A 16,217-nucleotide genomic window follows, 5' to 3' on the forward strand; every position below is an offset into this window, starting at 1 on the left:
CATGAAAAGCAACTTTACTACAATTTTGAGTGATATCTCGTTTCACTTTATTCTATTAAATTTTTTATTTTATTCTATTTTTATTTAGTTATTCAGTTATTTATGTATGTATGTATGTGTGTATGTATGTATATGTATATGTATATATGTATATATATATATATATATATATATATATATATGTATGTATGTATGTGTGTATATATATTTTTATTTTTATTTATTTATTTTTATATATATATATATATATATATATTTTTTTTTTTATATCTCTATTTAACTTTAACGCTGGTGAAGGGAGGCCAAAATACTTAAGACTAATGCTGACGACTTCAATAGGAATAAAATAAAATAAACGCTATCGGACGACGTTGGACTAAGATGTGTGAAACGAGGGTTTTCACAACTGGTGAGGGGCCCTCCCGGAGGAGGCTCCCCCCTCTGCCTACCAATGGGGACTTAGGGTGGCAAAGGCTCACCCTATCTTGGAGGTTAATTGTTTCCTTTTTGTTCTTTTTAGTTAGCACAAGTTGTTCAGTTGTTCAGGTCTGTGCAGTTTTTAGCTGTCTGGAGGTGAATGAATGTAACATGGGTTTGGATCACTTAAATGCCATATAACAATATAAAACTAGTGTCACTTAATGTCAATGGGATGAATAATCCAATTAAAAGAAGTAAGGTTCTGGCTAAACTAAAGAAAGAAAGGGCTCAGGTACTATTTCTACAAGAAACCCATCTGCCCCAAAAAGAACACGAAAAGCTAAAACGCTTTGGATTTAGGAATAAATTTTACAGTTCGTACAAACCTGGACGGAGGAGGGGAGTAGCTATTCTCATCACAAATACGGTTCAATTTGAATGCCTTAAAGAAGTTCGGGACACTGAAGGGAGATATGTACTAATTAAAGGGAAGCTAGAAAACAGAATGGTGACACTGGTCAATGTATATGCCCCCCCAGAGGTACCAAATGTTTTCTCAGAGCTCTGTTTAACACTATTGCTATAAAACTGAAGGTATTTTGATATGTGGAGGAGACTATAATGTGGTCATGAACCATAACTTAGATACAACAAGCCGAAAAGGAAGTAAGATGTATTTAACCAAGTTTATTAATACATTAGTCCAGGAAATGGGACTAATTGACGTATGGAGAGAACTTCACCCACAAGAAAGGGATTATACACACTACTCAGCACCTCATTCTGTCTGCTCCCGAATCGACTACTTTTTAATCAATGCAATTGAATGCCACAGGGTAACAGAGAGTAAAATTGTTGTGGCGGATGTATCAGACCACAGTGGGATCAGCTTGACAATACACCTCAATAATAGGAAAATAAACACTGTCTGGAGGGTAAATGTGGGTATCTTGAATAATAAGGGGTATGTGAGATACTCAGGACAGATATAGAAAAGAGGGCAAGATTTGTAAAGCAGACCTACTACGAATCAGGCACAAAAGCAACAAGACTTTTAGCTAGGCGCTTACGGAAACAACAGGCAGTTAACACGATTCATAAAATTAGGAACCCTCAAACCAACCAAATATCACATGACCCAGATGAAATTGAAAGAATATTTGAAGATTACTACAAGAAGCTCTATTCTAAACCTCTAGAATAGCAGATGAAAAAACAATAAGGGGCTTTCTAGACTCACTTGATCTGCCGTCTATTGGTAAGACACAGAATGACACTATTATGTCACAACTCACAGTTAAGGAGCTGGGAGCTGCAATAACTAGGCTAAAGGCTAGTAAATCTCCAGGTAACGATGGTTTTCCACCGGAATGGTACAAGGCCTTTCAGAAGGAGCTAAAACCTTTGCTTCTGCCCTGTTTTAACTGGACTCTTAATAAAGGTTGGGCCCCCCCATCGTGGAAGGAAGCAATCATTACAGTTCTACCTAAAGAAGGCAAAGATAAAAAGAACTGCAAAAATTATAGGCCAATTTCACTTCTAAATGTAGACTGCAAACTGTTTACATCAATTATATGTAAAAGATTAGAGGCCTTCATTCCAGATTTGATCGACGAGGATCAAACTGGGTTCATTAAAGGACGCCAAACGCACGATAATATTAGAAGAACCCTTCATATTTTAGATGACGCTCGAAAAAGTGGTATAAGTACAATTCTTGTAAGTTTAGACGGCGAAAAGGCATTTGATAGTGTTAGTTGGTTATTCTTATATGAGGCAATAAAGAGATTTGGCTTCAACGACGGCGTAATTCAATGTATCAAAACTATTTATCAAGAGCCCACAGCGAGGATCAGAGTGAATGGAAGCCTGTCCAATACAATCCAGCTGGAGAGGGGGACAAGACAGGGTTGTTGTCTGTCTCCTACTCTTTTTGCTTTATATGCTGAGCCTTTAGCGCAGGCAATACGGCAGAATGGGGAACTGCTGGGTGTTAATATAGGGGGAACAGAACATGTAATTGGCCTTTTCGCGGATGATGTCATTATTTTCCTGCAACAACCAGATATATGTTTCCCACACCTAATGTATTAACTGGAAAAGTATGAATACTATTCAGGATATAAACTGAATATATCAAAAACACAGATTCTCTCTCTAAATTATTCTCCAGCCCGACAAATAAGAGAGGCATATAATTTGGAATGGAATTCTAAAACAATGAAGTACCTTGGAGTAACTCTTACTAAAACCCTTAGTGATATGTACGAAAACAACTATAGTGAAATTGAGGAAAACATCCAAAAATATATTGAAAGGTGGTCTACCCTTCAGTTAGGCTTTAGTGCTAGAATACAAGCTGTCAAAATGAATATTCTACCTAAACTGTTATATTTATTTCAATCTCTTCCAATTAATATCCCCCAAAACAAATGTATTGCTTGGGACAAGATGATCTCTAGATTCATTTGGAATGGTAAAAAACCAAGAATAAAACTTAATACACTCCGACTACCTAGAAGTAAGGGTGGAATGGCTTTACCTAATCTTATAGAATATTTTTATGCAGCTCAGCTCAGACCTCTGGCCTGTTGGTGTAGTCCTGACTATGAGTCTAAATGGAAAGAAATAGAAAAGGGCATACAGGGCTATCCGACCCAGATACTGGTCGGGGATGAACATTTGATAGGTGCTTTAAGGCACGCTATGAACCCAATAATAGCATTTACACTAGAAATATGGAGTGCTGTAGTAAGAAAATACAAACTTAAGAGGGATACGTGCATATTGCAGTGGTTTGCGTATGACTCAAATTTTAAGCCGGGGATGTATGATCCAGTATTCAAAGAATGGGCACAAAAAGGTATGACAGCAATATGTACAGTTTCGACAGGTAGAGAATTTCCGACCTTCAAAGATCTTAAGGCAAAATACGACCTAGAAAACAAAGATTTTTATAGATACATGCAGTTAAGAGACTATTTCACAAAAGAGATAAAGCCACTTGAAATGACAAATAAGGTGATTAGAGTCATTGTGGACTTGTACAAACAGAAGGGGTCTCGGCTCATCTCTGCTTTCTATCAAGCCCTGGGTGAGAGTAGGGGGGATACGACACTCTATATAAAAGCAAAATGGGAAGCAGAACTACAAATTCAGATACAAGAGGAGGCATGGAATCGCATGTGCGAGACACAATGTACTTCTACAAGTTCCTTAATATGGAGAGAGTTCTGCTGGAAAAACTTAGTTCGCTATTCCATAACACCGAAAATAAAATCGAGGCAACTCGCTAAACAACAAAAATGCTGGAGATTGTGCGGGAATGTGGAATCAGACCATGCACACATCTTCTGGAACTGTACAAAAATGGGGACATACTGGCAAAATGTTCACCTAGTTGTTAAAAATGTTTTGGGATATGAAATCCCAAACACTTGTCTAGTGATGTACCTAGGGAATATTGAGGAGGTTGTAAGGAAAGAAGATCTGTATTTGACTAAAGTATTACTTGCATCCAGTAAGAAAGCGGTCACAAGAAATTGGCTCAATATCAATATCCCAAAACAGGAACAGTGGTTGGAAATTGTCCAGGAAATCTTTGAGATGGAAAAATTGACATACCTTTTGAGAGTCAAACAGAATGTCTTTGAAAAGAACTGGGAAAAATGGAACATTTATATGACACGTGACACAAACTGAACAAATGCCAAATAGAACAGTGGACTGTGTAGCACATCATCTCCAGACAGATTGTTAGTGTTATTACTATTGTTATTTTGATTTATGTATCATGTACTGTATTATTTTGTTGATATACATGTGAAAATTTAATAAAAATGAAAGTTATAAAAAAAATTTTTTTTAAATTATTTAAAAAAAATACAATGTAAACAAGGACAAAACTTTTGGTACAGTATTTTAATGAACAAATGGAAATTAGTAAACTACAATTATAATAAAATTTAAAGTTGTGGAGAGCACAGGAAAAAACAAGATCTTTATTTTAAATTAAATAATTATGTACAGAGTTTAATTGTAAAAAATAATTAACATTTAGAGTTTTTTTAAGTCTGAGAAAGATAAAATAACAATACAAGTCAATAAATTAACTTTAAAAAACAATAAAATACAGATTCAGATTATTTTATTTAATGCCATGTCAGCATTCAAAGCTATTTTTATGGCAAAAATTCAATTAGAAAAATACAAATATCATATAAATACAATAAAAACTAAACAAATATAAGCTACAAGTCATTAAATAAATTAATCTGAATCTGTATTTTATTGTTTTTTAAAGTTAATTTATTGACTTGCATTGCTATTTTATCTTTCTCAGACCTAAAAAACACTAAATGTTAATTATTTTTACAATTAAACTCTGTACATAATTATTTAATTTAAAATAAAAATCTTGTTTTTCCTGTGCTCTCCACAACTTTAGATTTTATTATAATTGTTGTTTACTAATTTCAATTTGTTCATTAAAATACTGTACCAAAAGTTTTGTCCTTGTTTACATTGTATTTTAATGTTTTTGAAGTTTATTTTATTGACTCGCATTATTTTATCTTGCTCAGATGTTAATAACTGTAACTTTTAAAACTCTACACATAATTATTTAATTTAAAAAAATTTACTTTTTTTTCCTGTGTTCTCCAAAACTTTAGATTTTATTATTTTTATTATTAATGTTGTTGTTGTTTAATCTATAAGTATTTAATACATTACCTTTTTCAGATTTATATAATATGTACTATAAATAAAATGAGAAAGTTACTATTTGGTGTGTATTGGTTATATTTCATACATATTGGATTTCTGTACATAGTTGTACAAATATAATGTGAATATCTCTAAAAAATAAAGGTCTAAAACATTATCAAAATGTTCTTTTCAATTATTCACATTCAAATATTTTCTATATTAAAGATAGCTATACCCTATTATAATGTAAATGTTTATTAAGATAAATGCACATTTTGTACATCCTACACAAGAACAAATCTTACAAGTTTTATTTTAATTTTGTGCACAAAGTTTGTTTATTATATGTTAATCGTACTTAAAGTGTATCTAGATTAAAAAAGGAATGGTAATTTGGTATTTGTGGCCGAGACGGGAATCGAACCTCTAATTTTGTGTATTATTTCTGGCCCGCCTCCATGTAATTTCCTCAGCTCCTATTGGCTAGCAGCGCTCTACACCTACGTGCGGCTGGCCTCCGCATGTGAGGCGAACGTGATAACCACTACACTACATAAACCTATTGATGAGGCACATGTGCTTTTTAGAAGATGGCTCCTTCCCATAATCTGCTCTGCAAGCAGTGTGACAGTCTGTGAATTCCGCAAACAACAGAACAGAGGTCATTCGGCATGGCAGTCTGCCTACAGCTCCTTGGTACGATGGCCTTCACCTGTCTCAAAAGTAAGGGTTTTGTAGCGAATTGCAGCATTTATATTTAAAACACATCCACTTGTTTCCGCCCAGTTTTGAACTAAGGACCTTTCGCGTGTAAAGCGAACGTGATAACCACTACACTACGGAAACTTGATTTGAACATCAGTCCCACCGCTTCTAGCGTACGCTTGTTCAAAAGCGACTGAAACTATAGACTGCCCAGTGTTTTTAACATGGCAGAAAGCTGCTAATTTTGTTGGCAGACCGAACATTTTATATTACTGGACAGGAAACTTCAATGGTCATTTGTTTTTTTTTTTGTCCTTTTCTAAGAGATTAAACCACAAACATCCCTGCAAGTGTACTGACCTGCTCAACAGAAAATCGCATACGAAACTTTTGCAAAAATCACCCACAGTTTCCACCCAGTTTCAAACTGGGGACTTTTCGCGTGTGAGGCGAACGTGATAACCACTACACTACAAACACGTCCTCATGTTGCATACATAAATCTTTTGGTGCACGCTTATTAAAAAGCATATAAAGGAAATGAGCACTGCACCCACCTAGCGTGGCAAAGAGTTTAAATTTTCCGTCAGAATCCAACCACTGTTTCTGCTCGGTTTCGAACCGAGGACCTTTCACGTGTTAGGCGAATGTGATGACCACTACACTACAGAAACCTATTATTAAGACGGATGTGCTTTTTAGAAGATGGCTCCTTCCCATAATCTGCCCTGCAGGCAGTGTGACAGTCTGTAAATTCCACAAACAACAGAACAGAGGTCATTCGGCACCCACCTAGTGTCATTCGGCATGGCAGTCTGCCTACAGCTCCTAGGTACGATGGCCTTCACCTGTCTCAAAAGTAAGGGTTTTGTAGCGAATTGCAGCATTTATATTTAAAATTGATCCACTTGTTTCCGCCCAGTTTTGAACTGAGGACCTGTCGCGTGTAAAGCAAACGTGATAACCACTACACTTCCGAAACTTGATTTGGACGTCAGTCCCACCGCTTCTAGGGTACGCTTGTTCAAAAGCGACTGAAACTATAGACTGCCCAGTGTTTTTAACATGGCAAAAAGCTGCTAATTTTGTTGGCAGACCGAACATTTTATATTACTGTACAGGAAACCTCAATGGTCATTTGTTTTATTTTTGTCCTTTTCTAAGAGATTAAACCACAAACATCCCTGCAAGTGTACTGACCTGCTCAACAGAAAATCGCATATGAAATTTTTGCAAAAATCACCCACAGTTTCCGCCCAGTTTCGAACTGGGGACCTTTCGCGTGTGAGGCAAACGTGATAACCACTACACTACGGAAACAAGTCTTCAGGTTGCAGACATAAATCTTTAGGTGCACGCTTATTAAAAAGCATATAAAGGAAATGAGAACTTCACCCACCTAGTGTGGCAAACAGTTTAAATTTTCTGTCAGAATCCAACCACTGTTTCTGCTCGGTTTCGAACCGAGGACCTTTCGCGTGTTAGGCGAACGTGATGACCACTATACTACAGAAACCTATTGATGAGGTGCATGTGCTTTTTAGAAGATGGCTCCTTCCCATAATCTGCTCTGCAAGCAGTGTGACAGTCTGTAAATTCCACAAACAACAGAACAGAGGTCATTCGGCATTGCAGTCTGCCTACAGCTCCTTGGTACGATGGCCTTCACCTGTCTCAAAAGTAATGGTTTTGTAGCGAATTGCAGCATTTATATTTAACATGCCACCACTTGTTTCCGCCCAGTTTTGAACTGAGCACCTTTCGCGTGTAAAGCGAACGTGATAACCACTACACTACGGAAACTTGATTTGGAAGTCAGTCCCACCTCTTCTAGGGTACGCTTGTTCAAAAGCGACTGAAACTATAGACTGCCCAGTTTTTTTAACATGGCAAAAAGCTGCTAATTTTGTTGGCAGACCGAACATTTTATATTACTGTACAGGAAACCTCAATGGTCATTTGTTTTATTTTTGTCCTTTTCTAAAGAGATTAAACAACAAACATCCCTGCAAGTGTACTGACCTGCTCAACAGAAAATCGCATACGAAATTTTTGCAAAAATCACCCACAGTTTCCGCCCAGTTTCGAACTGGGGACTTTTCGCATTTGAGGCGAACGTGATAACCACTACACTACAAACACGTCTTCAGGTTGCAGACATAAATCTTTAGGTGCACGCTTATTAAAAAGCATATAAAGGAAATGGGCGCTGCACCCACCTAGCGTGCCAAAAAGTTTAAATTTTCTGTCAGAATCCAACCACTGTTTCTGCTCGGTTTCGAACCAAGGACCTTTCACGTGTTGGGCGAATGTGATGACCACTACACTACAGAAAACTAATGTTGAGAGGGATGTGCTTTTTAGAAGATGGCTCCTTCCCATAATCTGCCCTGCAAGCAGTGTGACAGTCTGTAAATTCCACAAACAACAGAACAGAGGTTATTCGGCATGGCAATCTGCCTACAGCTCCTTGGTACGATGGCCTTCACAAGGGTTTTGTAGCGAATTGCAGCATTTATATTTAACATGCCTCCAGTTGTTTCCACCCAGTTTTGAACTGAGGACCTGTCGCGTGTAAAGCGAACGTGATAACCACTACACTACGGAAACTTGATGTGGACGTCAGTCCCACCTCTTCTAGGGTACGCTTGTTCAAAAACGACTGAAACTATAGACTGCCCAGTGTTTTAAACATGGCAAAAAGCTGCTAATTTTGTTGGCAGACCAAACATTTTTTATTACTGTACAGGAAACCTCAACGGTCATTTGTTTTATTTTTGACAGAAAATGTGCCTGCATCCCTGCAAGTGTACTGACCTGCTCAACAGAAAATCACATACGAAATTTTTGCGAAAACCACACACAGTTTCCGCCCAGTTTCGAACTGGGGACCTTTCGCGTGTGAGGCGAACGTGATAACCACTACACTACGGAAACACATCTTCAGGTTGCAGACATAAATCTTTAGGTGCACGCTTATTAAAAGGCATATAAAGGAAAGGAGCGCTGCTACCACCTAGCGTGGCAAAAAGTTTAAATTTTCTGTCAGAATCCAACCACTGTTACTGCTCGGTTTCGAACAGAGGACCTTTTGCGTGTTAGGCGAACGTGATGAACACTACACTACAGAAACCTATTGATGAGATACATGTGCTTTTTAGAAGATGGCTCCTTCCCATAATCTACTCTGCAAGCAGTGTGACAGTCTGTGAATTCCACAAACAACAGAAATAGGTCATTCGGCATGGCAGTCTGCCTACAGCTCCTGGGTACGATGGCCTTCACCTGTCTTAAAAGTAAGGGTTTTGTATCGAATTGCAGCATTTATATTTAACATGCCTCCACTTGTTTCCACCCAGTTTTGAACTGAAGACCTTTGCGTGTAAAGCGAACGTGATAACCACTGCACTACAGAAACTTGATTTGGACGTCAGTCCCACTGCTTCTAGTGTACGCTTGTTCAAAAGCGACTGAAACTATAGACTGCTCAGTGTTTTAAACATGGCAAAATGCTGCTAATTTTGTTGGCAGGCCGAACATTTTATATTACTGTACAGGAAACCTCAATGGTCATTCGTTTTATTTTTGTCCTTTTCTAAAGAGATTAAACCACAAACATCCCTGCAAGTGTACTGACCTGCTCAACAGAAAATCGCATACGAAATTTTTGCAAAAACCAACACAGTTTCCACCCAGTTTCGAACTGGGGACCTTTCGCGTGTGAGGCGAATGTGATAACCACTTCACTACGGAAACACATCTTCAGGTTGCAGACATAAATCTTTAGGTGCACGCTTATTAAAAAGCATATAAAGCAGTGGTCTCAAACTCAATTCCTGGAGGGCCAGAGCTCTGCACAGTTTTGCTCCAACCCTAATCAAGCACACCTGATTCAGCTAATCAAGGTCTTCAGGATTGCTAGAAAATTCCTTGCAGGTGTGAGTTTGAGCTGGTTGGAGCTAAACTGTGCAGAGCTGTGGCCCTCCAGGAATTGAGTTTGAGACCACTGATATAAAGGAAATGAGCACTTCACCCACCTAGTGTGGCAAACAGTTTAAATTTTCTGTCAGAATCCAACCACTGTTTCTGCTCGGTTTCGAACCGAGGACCTTTCGCCCTTTAGGCCACCGGGTTAGGGAAGGGGACCCCTGCGCGACGCCCCCTAGGTGATTTTTCGGGGACCGGCCGACGGCGCCGACGAAATCCGGCCCCCTCGCCCGTGATCCGGGCATCGGCCACAGGGGGGCGACTCGCCGACCGCCCTCAGTCGATTCGACACGCGCGTCCCCCTGACCGCCCTTTCGCGAAATTCCCTGACCGCACCCACCGACCACGGAGCGCCCGTCCGTCCCACCTGTGACCTGCGAACAGCCCCCTGGCCACGCCCACTGACACGAACAGCCTATTCGTCGCACCGACCGCCTGTGTGACCACGAACGGCCTTTTCGCCCACGGCCAACCTGGGTGACGGCCCCTGGCCCCGCCCACTGACACGAACAGCCTATTCGTCCCCCTAACCGCCTGTGTGACCACGAACGGCCTTTTCGCCCACGGCCAACCTAAGTGACGGCCCCTGGCCAAGGCCCACTCACACGAACAACCTATTCGTCCCCCTAACCGCCTGTGTGACCACGAACAGCCTATTCATCCCACTGACCACCTATGTGACCACGAACGGCCTATTCATCCCACCGACCGCCCAGTGACCACGGACAGCCTATTCGTCCCACTGACAGCCTATGTGACCACGAACGGCCCGTCCGTCCACGGCCAATCTAAGTGACGGCCCGTGGCCCCGCCCAGTGACTACAGACAGCCTATTCGTCCCACTGACAGCCTGTTTGACCACGAATGGCCCGTCTGTCCACGGCTAATCTAAGTGACGGCCCGTGTCCCTGCCCAGTGACCACGGACAGCCTATTCGTCCCACTGACAGCCTGTTTGACCACGAACGGCCCGTCTGTCCACGGCCAATCTAAGTGACGGCCCGTGGCCCCGCCCAGTGACCACGGACAGCCTATTCGTCCCACTGACAGCCTGTTTGACCACGAACGGCCCGTCTGTCCACGGCCAATTTAAGTGACGGCCCGTGGCCCCGCCCAGTGACCACGGACAGCCTATTCGTCCCACTGACAGCCTGTTTGACCACGAACGGCCCGTCTGTCCACGGCTAATCTAAGTGACGGCCCGTGTCCCTGCCCAGTGACCACGGACAGCCTATTCGTCCCACTGACAGCCTGTTTGACCACGAACCGCCTATTTATCCCACTGACCGCCTGTCTGGCCACGGACAGCCTGTTCGTCCCACTGACAGCCTGCTTGACCACGAACGGCCCGTCCGTCCACGGCCAATCTAAGTGATGGCCGGTGGCCCCGCCCAGTGACCACGGACAGCCTATTCGTCCCACTGACAGCCTGTTTGACCACGAACGGCCCGTCTGTCCATGGCCAATCTAAGTGACGGCCGTGGCCCCGCCCAGTGACCACGGACAGCCTATTCATCCCCCTAACCGCCTGTGTGACCACGAACAGCCATTTTCATCCCACTGTGCACCTATGTGACCACGAACGGCCTATTCATCCCACTCACCGCCTGTGTGGCCACGAATGGCCTATGTGTCCCATCAGAAGAACTATGCATTATTAGACTTAAAATGGCATGTCCATGGACAGCCTATTTGGACTCTGTCAAATAAGTTACAGATCGGCAAAGTAAGGGCCCACCTGTAACTTATTTGACGGGGTCCAAATAGGCTGTCCGTGGTCAATGCATTAATAGGTCATATTTCATAATTACAGTGGTTTTACTAGGTGAAACCTACTGTACACCACACGGGGGCCACAATACAACACACTGATGTACATTAAAGCTATCAATTATGCATAATTAGCCTAAAAATGGACTGTCCACGAACAGCCTATTTGGACCCTGTCAAATAAGTTGCAGGTGGGCAAAGTAAGGGCCCACCTGTAACTTATTTGACGGGGTCCAAATAGGCTGTCCGTGGTCAATGCATTAATAGGTCATATTTCATAATTACAGTGGTTTTATTAGGTGAAACCTACTGTACACCACACTGGGGACACAATACAACACACTGATGTACATTAAAGCTATTAATTATGCATAATTAGCCTAAAAAATTACTGTGCACGAACAGCCTATTTGGACACTGTCAAATAAGTTACAGGTGGGCAAATTAAGGTCCCACTGTAGCCTAAAACTGGACTGTCCATGAACAGCCTATTTGGACCCTGTCAAATAAGTTACAGGTGGGCAAAGTAAGGGCCCACCTGTAACTTATTTGACGGGGTCCAAATAGGCTGTCCGTGGTCAATGCATTAATAGGTCATATTTCATAATTACAGTGGTTTTATTAGGTGAAACCTACTGTACACCACACTGGGGACACAATACAACACACGGATGTACATTAAAGCTATTAATTATGCATAATTAGCCTAAATATGGACTGTCCACAGACAGCCTATTTGGACCCTGTCAAATAAGTTACAGGTGGGCAAATTAAGGGCCCACTGTAGCCTAAAAATGGACTGTCCACGAATAGCCTATTTGGACCCTGTCAAATAAGTTACAGGTGGGCAAATTAAGGGCCCACTGTAGCCTACAAATGGACTGTCCACAGACAGCCTATTTGGACCCTGTCAAATAAGTTACAGGTGGGCAAATTAAGGGCCCACTGTAGCCTAAAAATAGACTGTCCAACGACAGCCTATTTGGACCCTGTCAAATAAGTTACAAGTGGGCAAAGTATACCTGTAACTTATTTGACGGGGTCCAAATAGGCTGTCCGTGGTCAATGCATTAATAGGTCATATTTCATAATTACAGTGGTTTTATTAGGTGAAACCTGCTGTACACCACACTGGGGACACAATACGACACACTGATGTACATTAAAGCTATTAATTATGCATAATTAGCCTAAATATGGACTGTCCACGAACAGCCTATTTGGACCCTGTCAAATAAGTTACAGGTGGGATCTTTTTTATATTTTGTTGTCATGATTGATAAAAATGCATAAAAATGATTAAATATCAATTTTAGGTTCATCTTTGGGCCCCCCTGAGCAATTAGCAGCCTTCAGAACCCCGAAATTCCACTGTCCACGAACAGCCTAAATTTTTGAATGGGATAAGTTGCAGGTGGGATGTCCAGATGTCAGCCTCTGGACACAATTTGGAGCTGAAACCTGAAACAGGGCCCACCTGTAACTTATTTGACGGGGTCCAAATAGGCTGTCCGTGGTCAATGCATTAATAGGTCATATCTCATAATTACAATGGTTTTATGTCGTCAAACCTACTGTAAACCACACTGGGGACACAATACAGCACACTGATGTACATTAAAGCTATTAATTATGCATAATTAGCCTAAATATGGACTGTCCATGAACAGCCTATTTGGACCCTGTCGAATAAGCTACAGGTGGGATGCTGTTTTTAACTTAGACATTTTCAGCGGGTGAATCCCCGTAATGATTAGGCGATTTTATCACATGTGGTGAAGTGTCACCTGCAACTTATTTGACGGGGTCCAAATAGGCTGTCCGTGGTCAATACATTAACAGGTCATATTTCATAATTACAGTGGTTTTATGAGGTGAAACCTACTGTACACCACACAGGGGACACAATACAACACACTGATGTACATTAAAGCTAATAATTATGCATAATTAGCCTAAAAATGGACTGTCCACGGACAGCATTTAGGGCACCCGTCAAATAGGTTACAGATGGAATGCTGTTTTTGACTGTAACGAACTTAACGGGGTACTACGGACCCCAGTCTTTGCGGACCGTCTGAGGGGACCCTGAGGGGCCACAGATTTCAAATCGGAGCCATTCGGAGCTATTGGGACCGTTGCGTGGGGATGTCCACCAAACGCCTATGAAAATGAATGGGATAAGTTGCACGTGTCAGTGGCTCCCGCGCGGCCCCCGGGGGTCCGAGGGGCCCCAAACTCTACAAAAAGTTGCGTCACGTGGCCCTCTATGACAGACAGAGCGGGCTAGGTCGAGACATGCCAAGTTTATTTTTAGCTATTTTTTATGCACCTCTCTGTCTCCCATTGATCTCTATGGGAGCATGTGTCTGCAAGGGTTAATTCAGCAGTTAGGATTAGACGGCCTACTTGTTCCAACTTATGTGCAACTTATTCCATGGGGCTGTTGGTGGCCAATTAGCGCGAAAAAAGGTCAGAGGGACGCGGAACTCTAGAACCCGTCCCCGGGGCCCGTGACGAGACCCACGTGTCGGTTTCGGGCCGATCGGGCGTTTCCTTCAAAGCGTTTGGCTGAAACACATACTTAGAACCGATCTAGAACCACCAAGCCCGTGATCTAGAACCGGGGGCCCCCGGACCACAGCCGTGCCGAATTTGGGGCCGCTGCGACCTTTCGACCCCTTTTGGCCCCTGTTTTTTTTACGTCCCACGTGCAACTTATTCCATGGGGCTGTTGGTGGCCAATTAGCGTGAAAAAAGTTCAGAGGGACGCGGAACTCTAGAACCCGTCCCAGGGGCCCGTAACGAGACGCATACGTCAGTTTCGGGCCGATCGGACCTTTCTGTCCACCCTTCACCGAGCACATGGTCCAATTAATGGCAGCCCTCTTGCACACACAGAAAGACATATGCTCAGTAGAACCAAAAGTGAGGAGATTTTTGCACAAAAAAATGATACACTTGGAACCGATCTAGAACCCTGCGATCCGGGATCTTGAACCGGGGGCCCCTCGACTACCAGGGCGGCGAATTTCGAGGCGGTGCGACCTTTCGACCCCTGTATTTCCGCCCTCCCACGTGCAACTTATTCAGTTTAAACTTCACAGTCGCTTCCAGGTCAAGGGGGGCTTTTTTCGGCCAAACGAGCAGTTTTGGGCACGGAACTCTAGAACCCGTCCCCGGGGCCCGTGAAGGGACGCATATGTCAGTTTCGGGCCGATCGGGCGTTTCCTTCGAACCGTTTTGCTGAAACACATACTTAGAACCCATCTAGAACCACCAAACTCGTGATCTAGACCCGGGAGCCCCCGGACTACCGCCGTGCCGAATTTGGGGCCGCTGCGACCTTTCGACCCCTTTTGGCCCCTGTTTATTTGACGTCCCACGTGCAACTTATTCCCTGGGGCTGTTGGTGGCCAATTAGCGCGGAAAAAGGTCAGAGGGACGCGGAACTCTAGAACCCGTCCCAGGGGCCCGTGACGGGACGCATACGTCAGTTTCGGGCCGATCGGACCTTTCTGAAACACGTCCACCAAACACCTGTGGAAATGAATGGGATAAGTCACACGTGTCAGTGGCCCCTGTACGGCCCCCGGAGGTCCCACGGGCCCCAAACACTGCGTGCCGGGGCCCCTCGGGCCCCCGAACGACATATCAGGTGGACGAGTCTCTAGAGCTCAGGGCTAATTTTTTCTCCACATTTGTTCACGTTTCTCTTCAAATGCCACTTGCACTCATAGTCAGCTCATAGACTAGCATTCCCTCTTGAAGGGTCAAACTGAAAACACACTCGGAACCGATCTAGAACCACCAAACCCGGGATCTAGAACCGGGGGCCCCCGAACACCCACCGCGTCGAGTTTGGGGCCGCTGCGACCTTTCGACCCCTTTTGGCCCCTGTTTTTTTGACGTCCCACGTGCAACTTATTCCATGGGGCTGTTGGTGGCCAATTAGCGCGAAAAAAGGTCAGAGGGACGCGGAACTCTAGAACCCGTCCCAGGGGCCCGTGACGGGACGTACGTGTCAGTTTCGGGCCGATCGGACCTTTCTGTCCACCCTTCACCGAGCACATGGTCCAATTAATGGCAGCCCTCTTGCACACACAGAAAGAAATATGCTCAGTAGAACCAAAGCGAGGAGATTTTTGCACAAAAAAATTATACACTTGGAACCGATCTAGAACCCTGCGATCCTGGATCTAGAACCGGGGGCCCCTCGACTACCAGGGCGGCGAATTTGGAGGCGGTGCGACCTTTCGAGCCCTGTATTTCCGGCCGCCCACGTGCAACTTGTTCAGTTCAAACTTCACAGGCGCTTCCAGGTCAAGGGGGTGTTTTTTGGCCAAACGAGCAGCTTTGGACGCGGAACTCTAGAACCCGTCCCAGGGGCCCGTGACGGGACGCATACGTCAGTTTCGGGCCGATCGGGCGTTTCCTTCGAACCGTTTTGCTGAAACACATACTTGGAACCGATCTAGAACGACCAAACCCGTGATCTAGAACCGGGGGCCCCCGGACCACCGCCGCGCCGAATTTGGGGCCGCTGCGACCTTTCGACCCGTTTTGGCCCCTGTTTTTTTGACGTCCCACGTGCAACTTATTCCCTGGGGCTGTTGGTGGCCAATT

At 43.4% G+C, this 16,217-nt stretch overlaps 1 long non-coding RNA gene and 8 other non-coding genes across 9 annotated transcripts in view; 1 reads left to right on the forward strand and 8 right to left on the reverse strand.

Annotated features, from left to right (window-relative positions):
- Positions 1-16,217, forward strand: part of LOC143719415 (uncharacterized) — a 694,388-nt gene that overhangs the window by 367,465 nt on the left and 310,706 nt on the right. The gene's annotated exons all lie outside the window — the stretch shown is intronic.
- On the reverse strand, positions 5,904-5,976 carry trnav-uac (transfer RNA valine (anticodon UAC)). Its single transcript has one exon. It is a non-coding gene; the product is annotated as a tRNA-Val (tRNA).
- On the reverse strand, positions 6,437-6,509 carry trnav-aac (transfer RNA valine (anticodon AAC)). The gene has a single exon. It is a non-coding gene; the product is annotated as a tRNA-Val (tRNA).
- Positions 7,083-7,155, reverse strand: trnav-cac (transfer RNA valine (anticodon CAC)). The gene has a single exon. It is a non-coding gene; the product is annotated as a tRNA-Val (tRNA).
- trnav-aac (transfer RNA valine (anticodon AAC)) lies at positions 7,279-7,351 on the reverse strand. The gene has a single exon. It is a non-coding gene; the product is annotated as a tRNA-Val (tRNA).
- On the reverse strand, positions 7,566-7,638 carry trnav-uac (transfer RNA valine (anticodon UAC)). The gene has a single exon. It is a non-coding gene; the product is annotated as a tRNA-Val (tRNA).
- trnal-caa (transfer RNA leucine (anticodon CAA)) lies at positions 7,905-7,977 on the reverse strand. The gene has a single exon. It is a non-coding gene; the product is annotated as a tRNA-Leu (tRNA).
- trnav-cac (transfer RNA valine (anticodon CAC)) lies at positions 8,700-8,772 on the reverse strand. Its single transcript has one exon. It is a non-coding gene; the product is annotated as a tRNA-Val (tRNA).
- trnav-cac (transfer RNA valine (anticodon CAC)) lies at positions 9,519-9,591 on the reverse strand. The gene has a single exon. It is a non-coding gene; the product is annotated as a tRNA-Val (tRNA).

This window comes from Siphateles boraxobius, unplaced genomic scaffold, assembly GCF_051911475.1.
Source record: "Siphateles boraxobius isolate OS27281-9 unplaced genomic scaffold, OSU_SipBor_1 63, whole genome shotgun sequence".
NCBI lineage: Eukaryota > Metazoa > Chordata > Actinopteri > Cypriniformes > Leuciscidae > Siphateles > Siphateles boraxobius.